This window comes from Oncorhynchus kisutch, linkage group LG4 (assembly GCF_002021735.2).
Source record: "Oncorhynchus kisutch isolate 150728-3 linkage group LG4, Okis_V2, whole genome shotgun sequence".
Taxonomy (NCBI): domain Eukaryota; kingdom Metazoa; phylum Chordata; class Actinopteri; order Salmoniformes; family Salmonidae; genus Oncorhynchus; species Oncorhynchus kisutch.
This window is the reverse complement of record NC_034177.2, coordinates 42059514-42086266: the sequence shown is the minus strand read 5'-3', so window position 1 is coordinate 42086266 and position 26753 is coordinate 42059514. Positions and strand designations below refer to the sequence as shown.

Genomic DNA, 26753 nt, shown 5'->3' with positions numbered 1-26753 from the left:
GCCTCTGTACTGTACTGCGTGTGATCCAACCATTTTTGCAGAGCAATGGGTATATTGTGATGTGCCCGGTTCGCATAAAAATCCCCAGAGGCAACAGGGAAGAGAGCTGACGTCCCTGGTTAGAAGTTGGAGCAGGGTTCACAATTATGTTCACAGATAGTGCTTCAGTAGGCAGTAGGATGGATCACATTTCAGACCAATCTGACCACTGGACAACTAATACATGTTTTAACCTCCTGAATGGCAAATTGCATTGTGAAGGGCACAGTAAAGAGTTTTAATATCTCAGTTCAAAATGATCGTGGACTATTATACAATGTGGTGATAGTTGCGCATTAAGAGTGATACACACTTCGCATAGGCCTATATCAATTTCGTGTTGAATGTGTCACGGCAAGGCTATTAGCTACTGATATAAAACGAGGAAGACACAGTTACTGAGATACCGTTAAAGAGCTTTGGACTGTATCGGTTGTCTGAGAGGTCAGTGCGGCAGACTGCAGTGGGTATGATGTCTCTCAATCCTTTGATCCACACAGCAGGGATCTAAGTCGTCAGATCATATTCCAGGACAGAGCTTGCAGGCAGGAGTGGACAGAGACTGGACACTGACCTAGAGCCTGTAAGTGTCCAACCTTTTCAAATTCATCAGAATTAGGCTAGCCCATATAATTCCAGAATTCAAAACCTATTCAACAATAATATGAACCGCCATAGTTCATTCTTTAACAGATAGTAAAGTCCTGCATCTGGTCAGATATCCACGGTTCCCCGCAGTTGACCCGCAAAAAAATGAAAACATTATTTTAACCCGTGGGTCAACTCCCAGTTTAGAACAATTATATTGAGTGTCGGAAACGTTTTCAATCCATCATTCATTTTTACAAATCCAGGAGCTTGTTGTGTTGGGAATTCCATTCTGTGGGCAGCGAGGCAGACATGTAGGCTACCAGCCACGAATGCAGTGGATCAGGGAACTGTCCGTTATTTGTGTGGTGCTGAAACTTATGGTTTCATCCCCCCCACGTGAAAATATGTTGCCACGTGAGTTTTCCTGGCTAGCCTAGCTCATATGAAAATGGCTAACGTAGGCCTAACCGGAAAAATAAAAAGAAAGGTTATGAACAACACCATCTAGGAAACAGGTGCTGTGTGAGTGAAATCCCCGGTTTGGTTTGGAAGGTTTTTGGAGTCATTGTAGACAAAAACCTGGTAGATGGATACACAACCTGCAAATAGTGCAAGCAGGCATGTTTACGATAGGCTAATTCAGTTTATTATCAGTTCATTATTCAGGCTTTCGTTCACTTAAACCATAGGCAGAGCAGGCCATATCAAGTTTAAATTGGTGCAGCTGATAATAGTTTGAGTATAGCCTACTAAATAAATGTATTTTTACAGCCTATATTCAATGCTGGAAATTGTTCCTTTAACTTTGGATTAAAACTATACTGAACAAAATATAAACGCAACATGGAACAATTTTACTGAGTTACAGTTCATATAAGACCCTAATTCATTAGGCCGTAATCTATGGATTTCACATGATTTCCCACTGGGGAGCCAGGCCCAGCCAATCAGAATGAGTTTTTCATCACAAAAGGGCTTTATTACAGACAGAAATACTACTTAGTTTCATCAGCTGTCCGGGTGACTGGTCTCAGACGATCCCACAGGTGAAGAAGCTGGATGTGGAGGTCCTGGGCTGGCATGTTTACACGCTATTTGCAGTTGTAAGGACGGTTGGAAGTACTGCCAAGTTCTCTAAAACGATGTTGGAGGCATGGTAGCCTAGTGGTTAGTGGTTAGAGCGTTGGACTAGTAACCGGAAGGTTGTGAGTTCAAACCCCTGAGCTGACAAGGGACAAATCTGTCGTTCTGCCCGTGAACAGGCAGTTAACCCACTGTTCCCAGGCAGTCATTGAAAATAAGAATGTGTTCTTAACTGACTTGCCTGGTTAAATAAAGGTAAAATTAAATAGTAGAAAAATTAACATTCAATTCTCTGGCAACATCTCTGGTGGACATTACTGCAGTCAGCATGTAAAAATTGAGACAACTGTGGCTGCTAGCGTTGTGAAGCATAAACTAAATTAACTTCTCTAGGGTAGGGGGCAGCATTTGGAATTTTGGATGAAAAGCGTGCCCAAATTAAACTGCCTTCTACTCAGGCCCAGAAGATAGGATATGCATATAATTGGTAGATTTGGATAGAAAACACTCTAAAGTTTTCAAAATTGTTAAAATAGTGTCCGAGTATAACAGAACTGATTTGGCTGGCGAAAACCTGAGAAAAGTCCATTCCGGAAGACTGATTTTTGTTGTTGTTGCAGTTTGATTCAATGCCATTGCAGTATCCATTGACTTAGGACTCAAATGGCAGTTCCTATGCCTTCCACTAGATGTCAACAGTCTTAGAAATGGGTTCAGGCTTGTATTCCGAAAAATGAGGGAGTAAGAGCAGTCTGAATGAGTGGACCCTGACGTGTCACAGAGCTTTTTCATTCGCGCGCCCGAGAGAGTGCCTTTCTTGTTTACCTTTTATATTGACATTTTATATTGACGAAATATTATCAATTATTTAGGCTAAAAACAACCTGAGGATTGATTATGAACATCGTTTGAAATGTTTCGACGAACTTTACGGATACTATTAGGATTTTTTGTCTGCCTGTTGTGACTGCGTTTGAGCATGTGGATTACTGAAGAAAAAGTGCAAACAAAACGGAGGTTTTTGGATATAAAGAGACTTTATCAAACAAAAGGAACATTTATTGAATAAATGAATGTCTTCTGAGTGCAACCATATGAAGATCATCAAAGGTAAGTGATTAATTGTATCTCTATTTCTGACTTGTGTAACTCTTGTACTTGGCTGGTTACTGTTTGTAATGATTTGTCTGCTGGGCTATGTTCTCAAATAATCGCAAGGTATGCTTTCGCCGTAAAGCTTCTTTAAAAAAAAAATCTGACACCGTGGTTGGATTCACAAGAAGTTAATCTTTAAAACTATGTAAAATAGTTGCATCTTTTCTGAATTATTATAATGAGTATTTCTGAATTTGAATTTGGCGCTCTGCAATCTCACTGGATGCTAGCGTCCCACATACCCTAGAGAGGTTTTAACACGGAATCCGTTGATACACGCCGAAAGCCGGGACTCCACAGATCATGAGGGTATCATATTAGTCTGCCTGTGACCTACCATTATTGACCACCAGGCCCGAGAGTCAAAATGTTTATTTTACATGTTTTCACCAAGCAGCAAACAAGGTAAGCTTCGATTTGGCCTGTGTTTGAGCTATAGCTACATGGGGATATCAAATGAATCCTTAGGTTGGTAGAAACAAATCTAGCCTATTGCCAATGTTATATGATATGGAAACATCGAATGTCCCCCGAGTGACTACATCTTTGCGCATCAAAAATATGACGTCGCCTGCTTAGTATTTTTAGAAGTGGTCTGCTTTTTGTGCTTTGGATTTAGTTGACATAGGCCTGTGTAACAAGTCATTTCAATGTTCTATCATTTCAAAGTAGTTATTTTCTAAGTTTCATCCTTGTATCTTTGTAGAGGCCACTACACTCTCATGGCCATTGTTAATTTGAGTTTCTCACCTCTGCCTGTGTCTCCAAATTGTTACTGTTTGCATTGTGTGTGTGTGTGTGTGTGTGTGTGTGTGTGTGTGTGTGTGCTTCACACCTTCCATGTGAGTCACATTACAGATAACGTTTAGGCTTGGTCTTTTTACTTCATAGTAATGTCGTTTTGTAAATTTTGTCAACTGTAATTTTGTGTCTTACAACAATATATCCCTTTATTTGAGCAACCTCAACACCATCACAAGGACCCCCCCCCCCCCCCCTCAAGCTGAACGCCACTATCCAACACACATGACAAAAGGAAGAACTGCAGCATTGCTCAAAACACAGGGGGGGAAAGGGGGAAATGCCAGACCTTCTGTCCGGTCACTTTTTGTTTCCTGACAGAGAGGGACTGCTTCAAAGACTCATCACGACATGCACAAGCTATGGGGAAAGTGGAATCATCTACACCTGGGATGTAAAACCAACACCATTCATAAATAGTTCAGCTTGTTTCTATTTTTGCACCTTCTTTAGGACATGTGTGTAACCAAGTTGGTTTGATCAGACATGATTTTGGTTTTTAAATGTATGTGTATATACACGTTGCTTTTATTCAGTTTTTGTAAACAGTTCATTTGTATGTAGGCCCAAGACATTGGACATGCCTAGGATAAACGTTCAGGCACTTTGGAGAGTTTGAAAAAACACAGCACCACAATGTTTGAGAGGGGTTGGTGTTGTAGAAATGTAGTTTTTATAGTGAATAATAACTTTTAGGCACATCCAGTGTGCAAAAACTGTGCAATTACCACATTCAGACAGTTTGGAGAGGTTGAAAGGACACTGAATTACCCATAACACCACCACAATTTTTGAGTGAGGTTGATATGGTAGAAATTGTGTTTTTATACTGAAAAAATAGCATTTAGGGATTGCAAATATGTAATAGCACTGTAATTATCTAACATATGCCACTTCGGAGAGGTTTAGGAAGACTTGGAAATGTCCCGTGACCAAACGTGACACCACTTACTACAACATCTGCCCATTTCTAGTTGTTAGGTCTATCAAAACCATATTGTTTTCTGATATTAATCACGTGGAAGCCATCTGATGTGTTTTCAGCTCTGGGAATCAATAATTCACTTATAGCTCGTCAATGAAATACGGTTATTTTGTGTGTGCTTGATCTTGTGTGTTCTGAACTATGTAACTCCTATCTATCTTCTGATCATTTCCTCATATTCACCCAGATGTCTTCTTTCCAAATATACCACGTTTTTGCATGTCAGAATCAGGTAATTACACATGAATAGCAGTTACTTTTGGGTATGTCTTTTTAGGCGGAAATCTACATTTTGCCATTACATTTAAGAGGTTTATCAGCTTATATGCCATGCTCATAACAGGGATGTAAACTAATTTGTGCACACCATTTGAGAGAAATAAGATTTTTGTGCTTTTCAGGTTTTATACATTTCAAATACCCTCACGAATGCATGGAAGGAGATCTGAAGAGCACTGGATTTGACACAATAGCTTTTGTGAAGGGGCCCTTTTCAAACATTTGCTAAAAACCTGTATGCTACCCAGCCAGCATAGATGTTATCTGCATATGAGAGTTTATGTAACATTTATGGGATCTTTATATTTCAGTTTACAAAACACTGGAACAACACTTTACATGTTGCGTGTTATATTTTTGTTAAATGTTTCACACCCTGCCAACTCCTCACCGCTGTCAAAACAACTCTCAGCTCTGGAAGTGCAGCGCCTGCAGAGGTGGCCTCTCCACAATGGCCCACATATCCCTTTCCCTGGACACCACCACCTACATGTTTCCACTCTCCCTAAATACCTCAAAGGGCTCCTTGAGAAGGCCGTCTGCAGCTGTGGTGTTCAGTCTGTGTGGGTTCTCCAGCTGGTGTACACTACCTACAGCCACCTTCAGTTCCTCCCTGTACCTTGGATAACCTCTGAAATACACCGGCAGGAGACAGGAACACACTACAGTAACTATGAACCAGGCTCCTCCTCTGGGATCCTCTGTTCATACACGGTGTATGTTTCCTAACACTGAAAGTAGTGGAACACCTCAGCAGTTACAGTCCTCAACTTCCAAAATGACATTTCTGTGTGCCCCTTACTGCCCTATATGGTCTCATCTAAGAACAGTGGGTCAGAATCAGACTTTTAAAAAGGGGCATTTCCAAAAATGTCAACTTCATATTCACCATCTCCAGCACCACCCCAACATATGTGGAAATAGTTTCTAAGTTTTGTAGTAAAAAAATAAAGAGGAAGATAAGTGTTTCCAACGCCTAGTCATAATTGGTTAAAATAACATGATTCATACCAATGATGTCATTGGAAACACTTATCTTCCTCTCTCTTTTTTTACTACGAAACAGAAACGCACTATTCCCACATATGTTGATGTTGGGGTGGTGCTGGAGATGGCGAATATGACGTTGAATGGTGTTAAGCAGCACAGGACAGGGGAGGAGAGAACAGTCCCTCTAGCTACTGGAACACTTTTGAGGCCAAGGATAACCAGAAACACAGAGAAGTTTCCCAGACACCATGTGGACAGAGTATCCCAGTTTCCTTTTGTTTTGTCAGGACAATAATCCCCCTTTTGAAACTGACTGGAATTGAGCAGATCCTGAAAAGGTGTTCTCTCTGTGGTCATTTCCACACTGACTGTTCATAGGGACTGAAGGATTTACTCTCAAGATCCTGAAAACCCAAACCGCTAGATCCTAGTGTGGAGGGAAGGACACGTCATAATGGGGGAGCATCAATGGAGCAAAGAGCATTTCACCAGAATCACAGCCCCATGGCACACTTCACCTCACTTCTAATGAAGCTATAAACATTTTACAACCCAGAAACGACTCAAGGTCTGGAGGGGGGTGGCGGTTGGCCGGGTGATTCAAGCCAGACAGTCAACACAGGATGTGCCATGTCACCGGTGCGCCGTATGCTAGTGTTCCAGATCCCATGTGAAATGCTACACTGCCATGCCTGGCCATTTCCAGACCAGATAAGACTATACAATTATAGGCTAGAGTAATGTGGATACTATCCACGCAAAAGGAAATACTGTGCAATGTATTTCTGTTACATAGAGTAGGTATAAATTAAACTCAGAGGACATTAAGAAAACACTATCAAGTCTCAGTGGCGGAAACTTAACTTCATGGGCATGATTAGAAATAGCTAAGTGACATCGAGAGAGAGAACGGGTGGGATGGGAGAGACAGGAATGGGCCACTCAATGCAAACAATTCAAGCTTTTCCAAAGCCGAAGCCCGGAAATCAAGACGTTTCCTGTGTCATCGGCTTATTCAGAAGGTGTCCTTATTAAGACCCCCCGCACAGGGCTTTTATTGGGAAGAAACAAATGAAAGATATGATATAAGATATAAGACAGGCTATATGACAGGCTTTCACACACCACACACATTACAGGCTACCATGGCTCTGCCCCATATGAAAATGCCCCCAACCACAGGGCACGAGTGGTCACTGTATGGTTTGATGAGCTTGAAAATGATGTAAACCATATGCCATGGCGGTCTCAGTTACCAGATCTCAACCCAATTGAACACTTATGGGAGATTCTGGAGCGCTGGCTGAGACAGTGTTTTCCATCATCAACAAAAACACCAAATTATGGAATTTCCTGTGGAAGAATGGTGTCGCATCTCTCCAATAGAGTTCCAGACACTTGTAGAACCTATGCCAAGGTGCATTGAAGCTGTTCTAGCTCGTGGTGCCCCAACACCCTATTAACACCTGGTTGGTGTTTCCTTTATTCTGGCAGTTACCTATAGCTCATACACACACAAATGTAAGCGTTCACACACACACACACACACACACACACACACACACACACACACACACACACACACACACACACACACACACACAGCTTTGAGGTTGGATTATATCACTTTCTATTCTAAAACGTGTTTGAATGGAGAGGATCTTGAAGACTTAAACCCTTGTTCACACTGCAGGCCTTAATGCTCAAATTAGTTTCGTTTTTCAAATCTGTTTTGGAATATTGACTGTCCAAACAGCAAGTTGCAAGTGACCAAATCAGATTTGTGTGTTCAGACAGCAGTCATTTGCTGACATGGCTACTGTAGTTGGCATAGTAACGACGGGTGTGCGCATTGGTGTAGGCTGATTGGTGGTGCAGGTGTTTTCCATCACTCAGAAGTTATGTAGCAAGCGAAGGTGCCTGCCATGGACGTTTGAATGTTCAACATCAGTGGAAGAACGCTTTTTAATGCCTCAAAGGATAAGATGCCATTTTTGGCTAGCCACATCAGTCAACTAGCTAGCTGTTCAACTTTCCAGCGCATTCACTAATTTGTTTGTGAAAAACAAGCTATTTAGCTAGCACATGTTGTTGTCAAAGCTGTTAACAGAGAAGCTAGCAAGCAACAAGTTATGCCAAATAACAGCCTAAAAAGGGCAAATAAATCAGATTTGACTGTTCGGACACAAGTCGCAGGGTAATCAGATTGGTGGTTTGAAATATCCGATTCCATCACTTACAAAAAAAACATTGCAGTTTTGAAACTGTAGTAAAAGTGCAGTAACTGCAGTCGACTGTGGTATTATGGACGCAGTAATCGTGCATATGGACCCATTACGGAGAATAACCAAAATCCGCATATGAAATTAAGGACATGCTCAACAGTTTTCTGTGTATCAAGAATGGTCCACCACCCAAAGGACATCCAGGCAACTTGACACAACTGTGGGAAGCATTGGAGTCAACATGGGACAGCATCCCTGTGGAACACTTGACACCTCGTAGAGTCCATGCCCTGACGAATTGAGCCTGTTCTGAACAGAAGGAGCCTGTTTGTCTGTTCACTGCGGGACACGCACATGAATGCACTCATGACTTTCTATGCGCACCAAAACAACAATCTGTTTCTCTGAATTTCCTTATGAAAGACTAACACTTGTAAGATCGTATTTTATATCTTAGCTAGTCATGTTGGCAATAGAACAAGCATTCAACTGATCCCCACCTGACCCCTTTTGCAATTTATAATGGGAAGATAATGTGAAGATCCCTTTAAAAAAGGTCACCAAAAGTGAAGTTCTTACAGTAGGCCCCCTCCATGTGTTATCGCCTCTGTATCATATAGTCCACTGGTCTCTATGTACAGATCATTAAGGCTGGAGCCTACTTCCACCAGAGACTGAAGTCCACTGCCATGTAACAGGAAAATGTACTGTAAATAATGTTCATTTACAAATCAGTAGCCTACAATACAAAAGGACAGCGGCAGGTAGCCTAGCGGTTAAGAGCGTTGGGCCAGTAACTAAAGGTTTGCTGGTTCGAATCCCCGAGCTGACTAAGTGAAAAATCTGTTGATGTGCCCTTGAGCAAGGCACTTAACCCTTCTGTCTCCTGCAAGTCGCTCTGGATAAGAGAGTCTGCTGAATGACTAAGATGTAAACGGAAATGAACAAGAGTTATTTTCAGATAACCTAGTCAAACAATGGATTTCAGCTTTACAACGTTGAGTGAAAATGTGCAATAAATCACCTCAATCATCTAATTCCTTCATCCCCCTCCTTTCTCTACTGTCCCTTTTCCAGACTATGCTTCCCTCTGTCCTTCCTCACTCTCCTCTCTTTTCCTTTGTTACAGAGAGAAGCACTCTCCCAGTGAACTCTGCAATGGAAGCCTCCAGAGACAGTTCCCGGAAAGGGATCCCGATGCTCCAGGAATCACTAGCCCTGACACTGCTGTCTGAACTACAACACAGTAAGATGACAGCATGATGTCAAATCCCCTCTACGGAGCAGTCAGGTGGTGTGGATGAAGTGAACCACACCTTGGGGACCAGGGGAATCCCAGTGGCGCAGCTAGTGTGTGGTCACACAATCATCTCTGCTGCCCTTCTCTTGTTGCTCCTGGGATGAGGCTGTGTTTAAGGTATGGTAGTATCAGTGACAGACGAATAGCTGGCAAGCGCACGCAAAATGTGGTTCTGTGTTCAGAGTATGTGAGCAGAGTGGAGCTGGAGTGAGGAGTGTGCCTAATTGACTGGAGGCTGAGCGAGATTCCAAAAGGCTGGAGCGTCGGCCTTCTCGCCCGCTCCAATTTCACTCCAATAGCGCTCACTTCACGAGATCAGGGCATGCCCGTCCCAGCATGCATTTGTAGTCTACTTGTGTTCTGCTATCTATAGCCCCTTGCTTTAGCTAAATCTTTTCATAAAGAAACCGATCAAACACACAGGTGCTAAATCAAGGTGACTTACAAAGATGAGGACCAATAGCAAAAGAGGGAGTGCAGTGATGTAACATCCACAACTAAATAATCATTGTGGAACCTGAAAAGACACATATCCCGAAAGCATGATGGCGTACTTACTATGTGCACATGCTAAAAGAAAGGAACGAGGTGGGTAGCTAATTGTGTCATTATAGCAACGTGGTGGGTAGCTATGTGTCATTATAGCAACGTAATTATAAACAAAAAAATCTGTTCTATTATCTATACAATAGGCCATAGTTGATTTTGGTCCAATAGGTCTGGCATATTCTTTCAAGGAGCTTTCCATTTTGATTGGGTTATTTAGCCTAAAAACCTTCAGGCCGACCTATAGAGAACCAAATGCATCCCTGCCCAGCCAGCAAGAGTGGCATAAAGGGTGTTTATCATCCCCAGTGGCTCTGCAGGTGTGGAGAGGATATTCTCCACTGCTGACCTGCTCTCCAGGAACCATCACATGGACTCATTTTCCTTCTTAGTCTCCCCGTCTGGCTCCTGACCTATTTAGAGTTTTTATATGCTGTTTAATATGACATGTGGCCTATTTGAAATTATGAGCGCTTATTGCATTCACCTTTCATGTTTATTATAATACTTTCCATTCAAATCATATGGTTTGGTTTCAATACTTCCAAACCAAATGGTAAGTCCAAAAAATTGATGGGTGTTGGTTAAATTGTGATTTTGATGAATGGAGCGATAGTTTTTTTGTCCTGTGATTAGCGGTGAGCAGGATTTCTGACAGCTCAACTCCTCTCACATGCTCTGTCTGGGATTAAAGGCAGAGGAGGGACTGGGTGGTGGAGCAAAACGTACCAAGGCTGGCTGGATTAGTACGGTCCGGAGTGGACACAAAACACGTTCAATTCTTGCTCACCTTAAGTGAATTACTTTTCGCCAGGCAGGTGGTTATGAAAATCAGAAATGTCATGAGTTACAGTACGTGTTGATTTACGGCCCTTTCTGAGAAATGTTGTACGCATTCAAGTGGCAGACTCAGAATCACCAGTCAGTTCTCATCTGCACAGACCGCCACCCTCCAGCCAGCCAGACAGACGACAAGGACAAGATAAAAGGTGTGATTATGAACAGGCTGCGGAGATTTGGCTACAGGGAATGCGTGACCGCAGCAGCTGTAGGGCTCCACACTAGTTAAGATAAAATGACACACAGATGGTTATGTGGAAGCCAGATGAAACTCTGGTTCCACAACAAATGCTTTATGAAAGCATTATCATGTCCTTATCCAACATCATATAAACATTATCTGTGAAAATGTGGAGCTATATTAGACCTTAAAGTTATCAGAACATTTATGGAGCACATACTGACCTGGGCAGACTATACTACGGATGTTCTATATCATTTTTTTGCCCATGTCAACATTATTAGAGCCCTGAAGTCAATAGGTGAATATATGGGGGTTGGCCTAAGCCCTGGTCACTAACCATTCTGTTCTAAATCAAATATACCTTTTGTAAGCCTGTCATCTCCACACACAATCACATCACAACTGTTGCCACCAGACTCTGATTTGCTATTGCTAATACTGCACAATTTAAAACACTTGCCCCATAATCCCCCCCTTCCCTGATACACGTGTAAATATTGGACTATAAATTGTGCCTTCCGTGTATTATACTTCGGCTAAAAATGTATTATATTCTAGTGAGCCATGTACTACATGTTCATGTACTACATGTTCATGTACTACATGTTCATGTACTACATGTTCATGTACTACATGTTCATGTACTACATGTTCATGTACTACATGTTCATGTACTACATGTTCATGTACTACATGTTCATTTACTACATGTTCATGTACTACATGTTCATGTACTACATGTTCATGTACTACATGTTCATGTACTACATGTTCATTTACTACATGTTCATTTACTACATGTTCATTTACTACATGTTCATGTACTACATGTTCATTTACTACATGTTCATGTACTACATGTTCATGTACTACATGTTCATGTACTACATGTTCATTTACTACATGTTCATTTACTACATGTTCATGTACTACATGTTCATGTACTACATGTTCATGTACTACATGTTCATTTACTACATGTTCATTTACTACATGTTCTTTTCTTATTGGTGTTGCTTTGTCGAGGAACCTGCAAGTAAGCATTTGTTTGGACAGTGTATACCATGTGTATCCTGTACATATCACTAATAAAAGTTAAAACATACAAGGGCAGGCTCAACCCTTTCCCTTTTTCAGTTTCCACTGCAGGAACAGATGGTTGTCTAGTCAAAAAGCTACGAAAAGACAAAGATTCAGAGCACATTGAGTACACAATTGTTGTTGACTGTAACTAAAAACCACATCTGGCAAAGACCAACTTCGAACCATCTGTCTTTCACATCTTATATGAAGCAAAAACATATACTTCAGGCTGTGATGGTCATACTTCACAAACCCCTGCTCTGATTTTGATACAAAACCACTTGCGATAATGTGTGGGGAATTTCACCTCCGCACCAGACTGGAAAACCATTTCCATCCAGACAAACTAATGCTCAGCAGAATAACAGACACCTCTTGGGCATCTAGTCCGATCTATCATCATTTTCTCTAACTAGGCTGTCTGGTTATGTTCACATGTTCAGGCGGTCAGGTTTCAGCCAGCCTGTGCTGCGAGCCTGTCCTTCACCCAAAAACCTCTCGACCCATCTCTTCCACAACATCAATTGTCCTACAGCTCACGCAAACAATATTCCATATGGCACCACTGGGTCAGACACTGGACTGACCCTTCAAGGACAGAGTTGAATTCCATTTCAGTTCCTGCCAATTTAACTGGACATGGGATTTCTTCTGAATTGGAAAGCGATTGAATTCCAGATTTTTCTTTTAAAAAATCATCCCATCCCAGACTATGGGTCATTGGATTTGTTAGGGAACTCAGTCAAAGCCATGGAAAGAAATGAATTACTTTATAGTAGTAACTCAAAATCTCTTAACTACTCAAGGGGAGTATTTAGCAGCAACAAAAGATTGCTCCTTTTAAATTCTACTAGTACCAGTAGCTGTATAATCGGATTGAATGGCCAGTGTGTTTTCATTTACATGCTCAATTACAGGAGCCTGCCAGGCTAGTCACTCACCTGGTGTAGGCTACCTCTCAAATCACTCAGACACCACCTCCTTCCCAGCCCTGGGTTGCCCCAGCCATTACAGCTGCCAATGCCATCAACACACACAAAGGAACACAGAGGAAGATAGGAGAAAATACAGGAGAAAATACAGGGCACTAATAAATAGAGCCACAAAATCAGCATCTGTTGCTACTGCATGTCATAAATCCATTTGGTTACACGGTTCCAGGGATTTCGATATCTGACTATCTTTCCAAGCATTTGCATACTTTAGGGAAATAGCAGGGTGTGTGGTGGCGTATCTCTAGTTACTCATTAGATTGGGTTTCCTAGGGATCTAACCTGAAACCTGTAAGCAAACAGAGCCGTACAGCGAGTAGTTTCCAAGGCTTAGTCACGTCAACTGTGAAATGGTGGAGCCGGAGAGGAGGAAGAGGCCTCAGACTAGGTACATGTTTGCTTTTCATCTATAAGCCTTCTGCTTGTGAAAGAGTCGTTTATTGTGTGGGCTCGAGCCATAATACTCCTCCTAACCAGTAGCAATAATATTACAACAGACTCTCGCTTTCTCTCGGTTTTACATTATGAAATCTCACTTGCCATTCAGAGAGTTCAAGTTTTTCGTGACCATGTTCATGATTCAAAACACAACAGCAGCTGTTGATGAAATACATTCTTGGTTGCAGAATTGCTGTAGAATAAGTCAACTAACAGCAATGTTCCACTAAGACACGCTGCATTTCAGTATCGCTCGAGGATGGGGTAAACCCACTTGAATTCAATCACTTTTTGACATCACTCCTTTTGATTTGAAAGAAACATTCCATACATATTTGCCCATTGTAGACCTGAATGCCCAAGCATTCAAAGAGATAAAGCTGCTCAAAGTTGACCCATTTTGCATAACCCACCATGCCATGAGACATCCATGTCTTCATCACTGGAAAAGATAAACGGTTGAGATCGATATCATTTATAAGCTTGCAAACAGGGTTGTCAAACAATTTGATATTAATGTTTTCAAAAATGTCATTTTTCCCCCCTTTGACATCAATTATCTTAAAAATGTGTAAACTCCAATTTATTTCATATTTCACATTATGTTGTAGCTTAGACCCCATTTTACATAATCTAAGGATTTTGTGTTGTGCCTGTCATCAGTTGAGACAACATGACCTTGGATACAAGGTGGATGTCATGTTTTGGCTAATTAAATGTACTATCATGGGAATACAATTGAAATGTCAACTTACAAATCGTACCACAAAGACAGTTGGAGGTCCACACATCAGAGAATGTTGACTTGAATGGGAATATCCATTTAAAAAAAAAAAGAGTGGTGATTGAATTCGTTGCTAAAAATGCAGGACATGATTGTTTGGTTGAGGGATCTAGGACAAAGGGACAAAATTCATGACTGTCCCGCACATTTGGAACATGTGGTCAATCTTGACCATGACCCTGTTGTCATGGAATTACCATCATTGGAATGAATCATTTCTTATAGGCTAAGCAGATGCAATATATCACTTTCGAATGAGAATAACATTGTCAGTTTGCCATTGACTGACATTGTCCTTTTGCCAATGTTTGTAATATGGGACCTTTGTTCATAGGGTAAATCCATTTGAATTAAATCACTTTTTGACAGCATCCCATTTGTTTGAAACTTTTAGCTACATTTTTGCCCATGGAAGAAGTGGTCAGAAAGTGCATTTTTGGACCTGAATGCCAAAACATTCAGTAGATAAAGGTTCCTCATCACTGGGTCAAACGGTTGAGTTTGACAACACTGTTTGTAAGCGTTTAAATTATATCAAACAATTGTATTATTTCTTGACAAAAATGTGCTTTAATACAAAAATACGTTATTAAACTTTTACCGTCAATTGTCAAAAAAACACTTTTTTTTTCTATATTCGCATAGCTTAGACCCCATTTCCCATCATCTGATGTTTTTGTGTTGTGCCTGCCTTCGGTTAAGACACAACATGCCCTTGAATGCAGGGTGGGTGTCATTTCAATCCTAGAAATATAATTCATAGAAAGGACCTACAGTATCCCTTCAGACCACTGCAACTTAGCTGCCACAGCACTGACATTTTACATTTAATTGGAATTGTAACTTCTAATTACTACCACAAAGAAGACTGCCAGTCCAGTCCACCCACCGCTGAATGTCATCTTAAATGGTCATGTCAGTTCTAGTATCCACATTTCTATGATCTCAATAGGTTTCCTGTGGAGGGTCGACAATATTATTATCTTAAAAAGGTTGATTTGTCCCCGTATTTCTGTCAGACATTCCAACCGGTCACTTTGTACTTATGGAAAGATATATAAATCATAAGGATGTGGTACTGGTGATGTTAAAACACTTCTCCAACCGTTGTTGAGAGCTGATATTCTGCACAGCGCAGGACGAGACGTATGTAATAGGCCTATTGTCAACCATCACATTACCTCAAATTCTTTTGGACTATATTCAAGCTAGACTTGGAGGACAGTTAGGCCTAACTACTTACAAAAAGTGCACTTCTGACAAAGAGGTAATTTCGTCAAACTTGTGAGGCTCTCCATGCTTATTAGTTGCTAATTCAAAGCACAGTATTTGTTGCTACTTCACTCAATCCCTTTTAAAAGTCTCCCTTCCTAACTGTTTTACAGTCCCTGAGACCAACTATGTTTCCTTGGCCAAATATTTCCAGATTTTCATAAAAACAGCATGTGGTCTCATTTCTGCATCACCAAATTTTGCACGATGCAAAAGAGTAAGCTAGGGGCAGCAGGTACCTACCCTGGTGGGTAGGAGCGTTGCACCAGTAACCGAAAGGTTGCTGGGTTGAATCCCCAAGAAGACAAGGTAAAAAATCTGTCCTTCTGCTCCTGAGCAAGGCAGTTGACCCACTGTTCCCCGGGCCCCCGATGACGTGGATGTTGATTAAGGCAGCCCTCCGCACCTCTCTGAATCAGAGGGGTCGGGTAAAATGCGGAAGACACATTTCAGTTGAATGCATTCAGTAGTAAAACTAACTAGGTATCTCCCTCTTGAGATTTTAGTATGGTTAGCTGACTAGTCTTTTTTTATTTTTTATTACCAGGCAGACAAAAATCAACCGGGCACACCAATAGGCAGCATGCTCTTGGATTGAAACAAAATACAGGAAGTCTAATAGTTTGTTAACACCATCTGCTCTAATTGGCTCAGGAAACAGTCATTCAAGAAGATCTTAATGCATCTTCCCATGAAACTGATTGAGATCAAATGATTGGCATATCATTCACGTTTGACAGTGATGGTGCCTCCCTCAAAAAAAGTAGGCTACACTGACCCGCAAACTCATCCGGTTGTCCCAAATTTGGGTGTTTTAAATGTGGTTACCTTATCATGGCCAGTAGTGTAGTGACTAGCATTTACTGCTCAGGCTTTCAACATGTCTGTCCTGTGCCACACACACATTCCCAGAGCACAAGCCATAATCCTGCAGCCTACAGTACAGTGCAGTACATACACACTTTAACCCCACTGGATGAGTGGAATATGAGCAGCTCAGAGGGTACACCATCAGTGGACCTATGGTCCATCATAGAATGACCAGACAGACAGAGAGAGGTTGGCCCCACCAGCCCTCTGCCCCCAGGGCCAACGACCTATGGAACTGTTGGAACCCTCCTGCCCCAGCAGGCCCCCAGGCAGCACTGGAGGAGTCTCCTCCCACAGACTATTTAAGATCTCCTCTCAGCATTTCACCTAAGCAGCAGTGGAGTGTTCAGTCACCTACCTCTCATGAGGAGGCTCCAAGCCAAACACCAGGCCAGGCCAACTTGGCCAAGAGAGACAGGAGAAGTGGGAAAGGCCTATTTTAGCCTGTGAATTTCTTCCCTGCCTACTACTCAATGCAAGAGTAACATGCCCACACCTCTCGCATTACAAAATAAAATGTAGACATACATGTTATTCAATCACTGCATCCAAACTGCTCTTGCGCGTCAAGGACCGTCTGCATAGCCCGGCGCTAAAATAGAACTTGGTTCTATTTGTGACTCTTGACGCACTACAAGTCCCACCTCTCCCATTTCCTTATTGGTTTATAGGAGGATATACCCACGTGGGTGATTGAATGATGAACTGAGGTCCACCCTCCAGTCCAGTTGGTAGTGGTAATGCACCTTAAAGTTGCTTGCCAACCGGCATATAAAGTCCAAAGAATAAGACTGAAGGAGGAGAGATTACTAGAAACTAACTTGGTTTACCCTTTTATCTGTGGATTAATTGTCAGAGTAGAGGACCTGGTGCATTTCAGGTAAAATAACAACCCAATGTTTATATCCCAGACAAATTAGCTAGCAACAGCAAGCTAGCTAGCTAAATTGCCATGAATGTTTAATGCTTTTCGACCTAACCCCCAAATTAATATAGTTGGTTCAGGGTTCGTTTTGATATTTCAACCTGCGTGTCCTGATCCCATCTGGTGTGGATGGACAAAAATCAACATGCGCACTCGCGCCCAGTTTAGTAAGAGACGCTGCTGCCAACTCTAAACACCCAGGGCCATAGGAAGAAAGGCTTTCCCTGTGTGAATGAAGCAGCTCTGCTGTCGATTCATTCAGTGGGAAGGTAACCAAACCCCTGCACCATGCCGAGCCGTCAAACACGCTGATAGCTTCACCTGAAAGCATGAAAAAAAGATTCCTCCTGAATTACACTTTAATCCCAAACAGATTTTACGTGCAGCAGGGGCAAGTTAAATTAACGCTTGGCCAGACGTCGTGTGAAGAAGCCAGCCTGTGAAAAGTGGGTTCTTTGCTTCCTCTGTTTCTCATTCGTGAATGTCACTCAAGAGTTTTGGGGTGTTTTTGTACATCCGCATTAAGTAGATTTCAAGTATCTGAACTGCATATGGTTAAAGGGATTTGACTTGAGCAAGTGCTCCTCCAGTAGAGTCCTAGATATCGAATGTAGCCACGCAATGTGAGGTGAATTAACATAGGCCATGTAGTCCTGACAGCTGTCACAGTGGTCAGGAAGACAGCACATGCAGCTCTGCACCTGAAGAACAAAGAAAAATACATAACATAAAGAAGAAAATGGATAATTCTTTGACCTACAAAACAAAGCCCAACTCCTAATACATCTATGGATTCCCACTCATTGCCTCACATGCTTCTGTGCCTTCTCCTATTACCATCTCTCTCTCTGCCTGCCTGCCCCCTCGCCTGGCATGCCAGACTACCGTCGCTAAGCAAGTAAGGAACAGGAGGAGGTGGAGTGGGAGGAAGTGCCTCATTGCTTCCCGACCGTGTGCTTTGATGTGCAGCAGGGGGGCAGTTGGGGGCGAGGGTGGCAGTGGCCTGGCACTGGGGGAAGGTTATCTGTGAGACACAATATGGTGGGCAGCACACATGACCCTGAGGGGTGGGCCACCATGAGAGCAAGTCTGACATTGTGACAAGCAAGCACAGTTCTGTTAATCTGTTCCATTATGATGTTCTCTCTAGATAAGAAGGTAATGGGGACAGGGAGCACCTTGACATGCAGAGGGTTAGCGAATGTGAAATATGATGTGGTCTCAAGAGATGGGCTTGAGTTGGGCAGGGGTGTTGTGGGAGAAAGAGTTGCACATGCTTGCAGTATAGCCTGTTATAAAGCACAGTGGCCTTATCAACTATTAACTTACAACAAAGAGGAACATTTGAAAATAGGGTTAACAGAGAAAAAGTGTTGGATGCCTGTGACTTGAAAGGTAGAGTCAGCGTAATCTTGAAGGGGAAATCAGCTGTGTACTACACCCAGGGGTGTCATTGCTCCCTGGCCTCAGTGCAGGCAATGGTATATTAATCATGTAGTGTTCAGGGTTTTAATCAACTAGGGGCGTGCTATGGAAAATAATCAACAACGTGGACGGTGTGTTCCACGACGCACTAGTGGAGTGGAACTGACCTTCCATGGAGTTGTGTTGCACTGTTTTCCAGAAAACGCATAGAGCCCCTAGTTGATTATCCCTTTTATACCATGGCTATACTTGAACACATTTGCCACTAGAAATGTGTTCATTTGCCAGTATACATTTTCCCCCACATCCATTGAAGTAGCTAGCACGTTTTTACTAGATAGACACAGCGGTTGCCATGGTCACCAAATAAACAGACTTGCTAGTTTAGCTAGCAAAACCACCAGTCCTAGCTTGCTATTATGAGAATCGAATTCAGCAATACCAACACTGTTTTCAATTCGACTTTTGCTTTCAAAAAGCAGCTCAAAGGCAACATGTAAAAATTGACTATAGTCATTGAATTCTACCGTGCAAATATAGGGAAATGATTCACAAATTTGGACATCATACAATAATAACGAATTGCAGACCCTGGATATTTAAAACAGAGATTCTGCATTTTATTCCACACACATAATTGTCTTCAATTGTGCAAGCATCCATATAGAGCTCAGAGAAGTATCATGCTTTTGGGCTGAACCCTTAAAACAAAAACATCTGGTCTTAAAATTGTAAAAAGCCCACATTACCTGTATGTCCGGTTTTCATACAGCTTAACAAAAACCACTGCGGCTGCACTGGAAAAGTTCAAGGGTCACTTAAGTGGCTAAATGTAAACAGCTTCGTCTGACCCAGTCCTGACCCTCAGATCTCAAAAACTGGTACACAGACAAAAACCATTGATTTCAAAGTTTAACAAACCATACAAGTCCATGCAAAAAGCCTCTTTTGAACCGTTTATGCAGAAAATGTCACAAAAACACATTTACTGGCAGAAACGTACAGATGCAAAGTTTGGTAACAGAATTACAGTAAAATCTCCCTCAGTTTTTTAATGCAACCACGTTTTCCCAATTAAGATTCAAAAGATGTCTGCAGAAAGAATGGGGTGTCAGCTATGACATGACACCTTGAGTTTGAAAAATATATATTTGATTATTGAACTACAGTAGGTGAAGTGGATTTACATCCAGTAACAGAATGACATCATGGGTCCCTGATCTGTACTGTACATAAATGCATTATTATGGATAGGAATATCATTCCCTTCATGGTGATGTATCCTGTACACAAAAGTTAGAAAAATGCAATATCCTTCTTTTGCATATTTGGGTAATATTCTACACACTGGCTAATATTGTAATGAGCTCTGCCCCCAAACAAGACCATGTTTGGTTGGTCCAGACCAAATCTGAAACAACCATAGACATCTATGTTTCACAAGTTTGGACAGCACAGTAGAGCACAGCAAAGTACAGTACAGCAGAGAAGAGTTCAGTACAGTACATTATACTATACTTTCCAAACTTGTGAAACATAGACATCTATGATTGGTTCAGATTTGGACCGGCCAGTGCGGACTGACCAAATTTCAACATCCATGGACGTTCACTGTTGGTTGGTGCTCAGTAGGTGAGGATGCTTGTTAAAGTAAAGTAAAATTGAAAGAGGGTAGGTGTCATGGTAAGTGTCAGTAAGAACCGGGACAGGTGACATTAACTGGACGGAGAAAGGAGAGAGGGGCAGAGGGGCAGAGTGAGAGCGAGGGGGGAGGGGGGGGGGGGGGGGGTTGTCCAGAAGGTTTTCAGTCTTGCTTTGGCATTCAGACAACAGAAGGGGGAAAAACAGTTATGAGCTGAACATAACAGTATGCCAGTGGAAGAGATGACAGTAGCAGGTGACCCAACAGTAGTCTGTGACTTTTATTGATTTCCCAATTTGGTAACAGAATTACACGTTTAATCAATTCATAAACAAAACATAATCAGTAAATACACTAACTAATTGGTAGGTCTACCTTTACTTGTTACTTCTGTGAACTTTCATTATCCTCCCTCATGAGAAATTACAAAATATCATCAAGTTATGTAGATTTTTGATAACGGAAATACAAGGTTTCTTAAATTTACAGAAGGCAGATTTTTTTTCTTCCTGAAACTAAATATAAAAGATGTTGTTTAAGACCCCTTTTCCATCTGTTTGACCAGAAATCCAAGCCTTTGCTTATTCCTAAAAGGGAAAATGGTTGAAAAATGTATATATGCCTTAATTTCTCAAATATAGACTTATTTTTCATTTGACATGCTCATGGGTCCTTTTACATGGAAATGCCCCCAAGCAAGCAATTGACCATTAGACTTCATGCTTTAAATCAGACAATCAGCAATGCCTTTGCTGGCACAGCTTTTACCACATTCTTGATGATATAATGACATTTCTAATTCCAGCTCTTTAATATTTGATGGCATACTTAGATATTTGGTTAAGTTGGCAGGAAGCTAAGTGCTTTATCGTAAAAGTCCCTAAGGTCTGCCTATTTTGATTAAGTTGACGTTGCCCTCGAAGAACCGATGAAAAAGTGAAATATGACAACAATGACCTTCAGAAGGACATAAAGGGTTTGAAGAATGAGAATCAGTAAACTGCAGTCAATGTATAAATTAGTCAAAATAGCCTACACTAACTGGCTATAAAGGTGAGATTGTGACTGACCAACTACATGTCAAGAACAACTGATATGTCCTGTATATTGCCCTCAATGGGAAAAGCACCATTTTCATTCAAACTTGACAGTATTATTGTTCATTGGTTCTGGTCTGGTACTGGATAGGACTACCTCAGTGTTCCTTGACGTTATCAGTTACTACTATAACTGCCACATGAACTCCACGGTAGGCTGCTTTTACATGGTATGTCCTTTTCCATGAGCCAAAGGAGATTGTTGGCTCAACACTCTTGAGATAATGGTCGAGGGTGACCTCATTTGGAACACTGGACAGATTTTAAAATGAAAGATGGCCGCTTGCTCAATAAATTCCTGAGGTAGCTGTTACAAAACATAACATCAACCATAACAGTTGCTGGCACAGGCATGGGTATCAGACATATCCTTTTAAGGCTAACCAAACACACTAGGCTGGGGGGGTCATGTTACCATGCTTTTCAGGGGAAATCTGACAGTCACTTCCAGCTGTTTACTTCCTCCTCTACCGGAGTTGACTTTAAACACTTGCTTTCATCTCCATGGTGTTCCCTTCCATATCCCAGTCAGTCACTTTCTGTTATAGGTCAGAGGAGCACATGGACACTCTCTCCCTGGTCATATTAACTAGGGCACACCATAGCAAAATGTTCTGTAACAGAAAACAAAAATGGGCATTTCTTATTAGACAAGTCCAGGTAGTCTCTCCCTGTTCTAGTCCATTTTCTTCTTCGTTTGGTCCCTAATGAACATGACCCCTGTGTGAAGTGGCATAGTGAGAGCTGAGAGAGGTGATTCTATAATCTAGCTCCAACCTGTCCAACTAGACTGCAACAGTCTCTTCCTTCAAAATCAGCTGGAAAAGCTGAGTCAGCCTGCAGACTTCCTCCTCTGACTGTATCCCGGGTCTCTAGGGAAAGGGACTGCAGATCTATAGTAGCACAGACCAGAGGGGCCTGGGTTAGCCCAGACACTTAGCAATGTATTTATCACCTATGAACACTGACCCAAGACCTTTGTTCTGGCCTAGGATGACCAGAGCATACAGTACCTAAATGGCCTGGCTAAATGCAGCATAGTGGAATCAAGCAAAAATCTAAATCAATGATGTAGGCTAAATGCAAAGGATTGCTCTGCTAAGAAGGAGTAAGAACCCATTTGTCCACAGAGGAAACGTCTGTCAGGTTGAGACCTTATCACTTAGCCACAGACTGATTTTTGGGTATGAGCGGATGGTCAAATCTGGGTCAGAATGAGTCATGTACAGTACATTAAGCTAGTATTGCAAAGATTGAGTTACCCAAAATGGCATTTGAGAGTCAAACATGGTTTGACAAGGGCACATATTAAACAAAATCCGCTGATTGATATGGAACATTTTGACCGAATTTTCTAACATTGAATGGGGCCGTTCTGTTGTTCTTGTGCAATATTTCCCATTCATTGTGCCTAGGGACGTCAATGCTTTGCAGTCAGTCTCCCTCCTGTCTTGAATAATAACATTTTCCAGTGTTTCAGTGTAACCCTTTTGTTGACCTGCATTTCCATAATCTGCATAAATCAATTTGAGATTCCTAGCTTTGAGCAAGAAAACAAGTTGCATAAGAAGCCAGCCTACATCTCTCCCTCAAATAGAAAACGGAGACATACCAACAGCCTGGTCTAGGGGTGATGAGGACAGATGTCATGGTAGACTTTTTAGTCCACTTTCTTATAGCCTATAAATAGCTTAGTCTATACCGTCTACCAGTTACTAATATGAACAAATGGTAGTGCATTAAAAATGTGTAACCTACTGTGTATATAGGACCAATAATGATCATAGCCAATGCAGAAAGGTCTACCTCATCTCGTGCGTAACAGAATTGTTTCATGCGAAATTAGACAATGTAACAAGCCTGGTAAAATGTCAACCACTTGCAGTACATGAAACGTCGATATGCATACATAATAGCCAATCATTTATACAATTTAGCTCTTTCGTGTGTTACAATGTGGCAAACCAACAAAAATCGGCAACTGCTAATGTAAACAACGAGTGAAAATTGTATTCTGCAACCGAATGCACGTCAATTTTAGAGGAGAAACAGTTCAGAAAAGGTAACGGATGTGAAGGAGTTGATTATTTAAACAATTTAATCACCAAAGCGTGACATTCCGAAACGTGCAGGAGGAGTAGCCTACTTACCTAGCTCCTGTTAGCTAGCTAGAATCTAGCTAGAATCTCATAAAATCGGCACTGTTACAAAAGATCCGCGAATGCAACTCTTAGCTTTGGTCCATATGTTTATTGAATCCAGCCGTATATCCGGGAAGATATCATATTTCGATTATTCTTGCCTTCTCTATATTCCGCCTGGTATGTATGTATGTACTGTAGCTATGTTTTATGTGGGCTATACCGCAGCTTGGTTGGGCACATTCGGCGAGAAGACGCAACTTGAAAACTGACAGAGGGAGAGGGAGAGCGCATAACGATGTTGAGGGGGTGGCATAAACCTTCGACAAGAGAAGCGCTTTTCGAAGACAACATATTTGCGCAAGTATTCCAATGACATACATTAAACCACTATATAGAAAAACTAGATTGCTGTAATCAAAGGGAATAGTTCTCATTTTGTTATACAACTCTGAATGTCAGACAACTGCAACGAGAAACCCCTTCAACTGTTCAAAGTGAGACCGTATGTTTTAACTCCGTTTAATCCGATTGGTTTCTTCGAACGTGACGCTAGAGTGGGATGCAGTCAATAGACCAAAACATCAGTAGAGGCAGCAAAGCCTTGTGGAATTGTTTCACCTGTCTGTTTGATCGCTAAGATCAATATGTGTATGCAGATACCTGCGATGCTGTGAGACATTTGTATTTGATGAAAGTGGGCGTGTAGGTGCAGGTAGGTGCTCCAATAAATTATTATTGTCACCTAGTCTAGAGTCTATCTGATGTGGCAGGGCGAGTTTAACAAGCAGTGAAGCACAAAGAACTATAATGGTTTTGGTTATTTAACTGTAGATGAGAAAAGGCTGAGCGGGCGCAATGCCTCTCATCAAACTAAAATTACTGTGTGAGAAAATGATAGGTTTCCCATTTGATCCCACTTGGCAAGACATCGGATGAAAAGGCCCAGAGCAGAGAGAGACATTACAGACAAAAATCAACATTGTCACTGTTATACTACTCCTGTTGTTCTTTGTGAATCAAGCATCCAAGAAAATGACTGTGTCAAGGATTCTAGCTTGCCCTGCCAGAACAAACACATCAGAGATTCATTACCCTAAAGATCATCAGACCGATAGGCCTCTATACGACCACCATAAACTCACATTGCCTCTTGTACTAATAGCATTGAAGTGTCATGACTGTTCCAAAGGAAAGGTCAATGGCATACCGGTGCTGGCTGGCCCTTAATAAGACACACTTCAGTATCAAAGTGAGTTGCAAATGTACAAATGTTCACAAAGGAGAGGCAAGACCGGGACAGAACAACCGCTCCAAAATGTGACTTGTTGAGATAAAGCCAAGATAAACGTATCACAAATAGGCCCTTATCTGTTCTAACGTGAGTGTTCAGGGGGATTGAATGCAGCTGTGAGCACACCAAAAACAAGAGTGTATTATGCTGGCAGGAAGAGCCCCTGTAACACACACATACAGTGCATTCGGTAAGTATTCAGACCACTTTCCACATTTTGTTACATTACAGCCTTATTCTAAAATTGATTAAATCGTTTTTTTCCCCTCATTCATCTACACACAATACCCCATAATTACAAATCAAAAACAGTTTAGTTTTTTTTGCAAATGTATTACATTTTTTTAAACTTCATCACATTTACATAAGTATTCAGACCCTTTACTCAGCAAAGCACCGTTGGCAGCGATTACAGCTTCAAGTCTTCTTGGGTATGATGCTATAAGCTTGGCACATCTGGATTTGGGAAGTTTCTCCCATTATTTTCTGCAGATCCTCTCAAGCTCTGTCCGGTTGGATGGTTAGCGTCGCTGTACAGCTATTTTCAGGTCTCTGCAGAGATGTTAAATCGGGTTCAAGTCAGGGCTCTGGCTGGGCCACTCAAGGACATTCAGAGACTTGTCCCGAAGCCACTCCTGCATTGCCTTGGCTGTGCTCTTAGGGTTTTTGTCCTGTTGGAAGGTAAACCTTCGCCCCAGTCTGAGGTCCGGAGCACTCTGGAACAGGTTTTCAATCAAGGATCTCTCTGTACTTTGCTCCATTCCTCTTTCCCTCAAACCTGACTAGACTCCCAGTCCCTACTGCTGAAAAACATCCCCCCAGCATGATGCTGCCACCACCATGCTTCACCGTAGGGATGGTGCCAGGTTTCCTCCAGACGTGATGTTTGGCATTCAGGCCAAAGAGTTCAATCTTGGTTTCATCAGACCAGAGAATTTTGTTTCTCATAATCTGAGTGGCTTCCGTCTGGCCACTCTATATGGAGATGGTTGTCCTTCTGGAAGGTTCTCCCATCCCCACAGAGGAACTCTGGAGCTCTGTCAGAGTGACCATCAGGTTCTTGGTCACTTCCCTGACCAAGGACCTTCTCCCCAAATTGCTCAGTTTGGCCGGGCAATGCTTTCTTATGGCATTGACATTTGGGGTGGCAGGTAACCTAGTGGTTAGAGCGTTGGGCCAATAACCGAAAGGTTGCTGGATCGAATCCCTGAGCTGACAAGGTAAAAAAGGCAGCACTGTTCTCCGGAAGGAGAAATTAAAAAACATTATCTGTTATTTCATTGGACAGCGGATGTAAGAAATGTGTGTTAAGCAGAAAATATGGCCTCGGCTTTAAATTCAGGGGTGACCTAGTTGTATGAGCGTTGGACTAGTAACCGAAAGGTTGCAAGATTGAATCCCCGAGCTGACAAGGTACAAATCTGTCGTTCTGCCCCTCAACAGGCAGTTAACCCACTGTTCCCAGGCCGTCATTGAAAATAAGAATTTGTTTTTAACTGACTTGCCTAGTTAAATAAAGGTCAAATACAAAATATTCTGATAACGGTAAAGTAACAGAGAAGAGAGATATGACCAGGTAACTATGCTATAATACACTAAAGGCCTGCTGTATGTCTCAACCACCACGTAAAGTGGTTAAACTGTCACCTCACAAGTAAGCAATTCAAATAGAGAAAAGGGTCAAAGAATTTGAAAGCCACTGGAAAAAGCATGAAGAAAAGACCAACATGAATCACACACACTGCTACCTCCATGTATTTCTTATCATGCAG

At 41.8% G+C, this 26753-nt stretch overlaps 1 protein-coding gene across 16 annotated transcripts in view; it reads right to left on the bottom strand.

Annotated features, from left to right (window-relative positions):
- Positions 1–26753, bottom strand: part of LOC109889545 (protein-methionine sulfoxide oxidase mical3a) — a 128547-nt gene that overhangs the window by 63111 nt on the left and 38683 nt on the right. For 12 of the 16 annotated variants that reach the window (XM_031822964.1, XM_031822967.1, XM_031822970.1 and 9 more), the window contains exon 1: positions 23697–23941. The exons of 1 other annotated variant lie outside the window; for it this stretch is intronic. The gene's annotated coding sequence lies outside the window, so the exon portion shown is untranslated. Of the gene's footprint in view, positions 1–23696; positions 23943–26753 lie in introns of those variants that run through there. 3 more of the 16 variants (XR_004209728.1, XM_031822976.1, XM_031822977.1) reach the window with 1 other exon arrangement.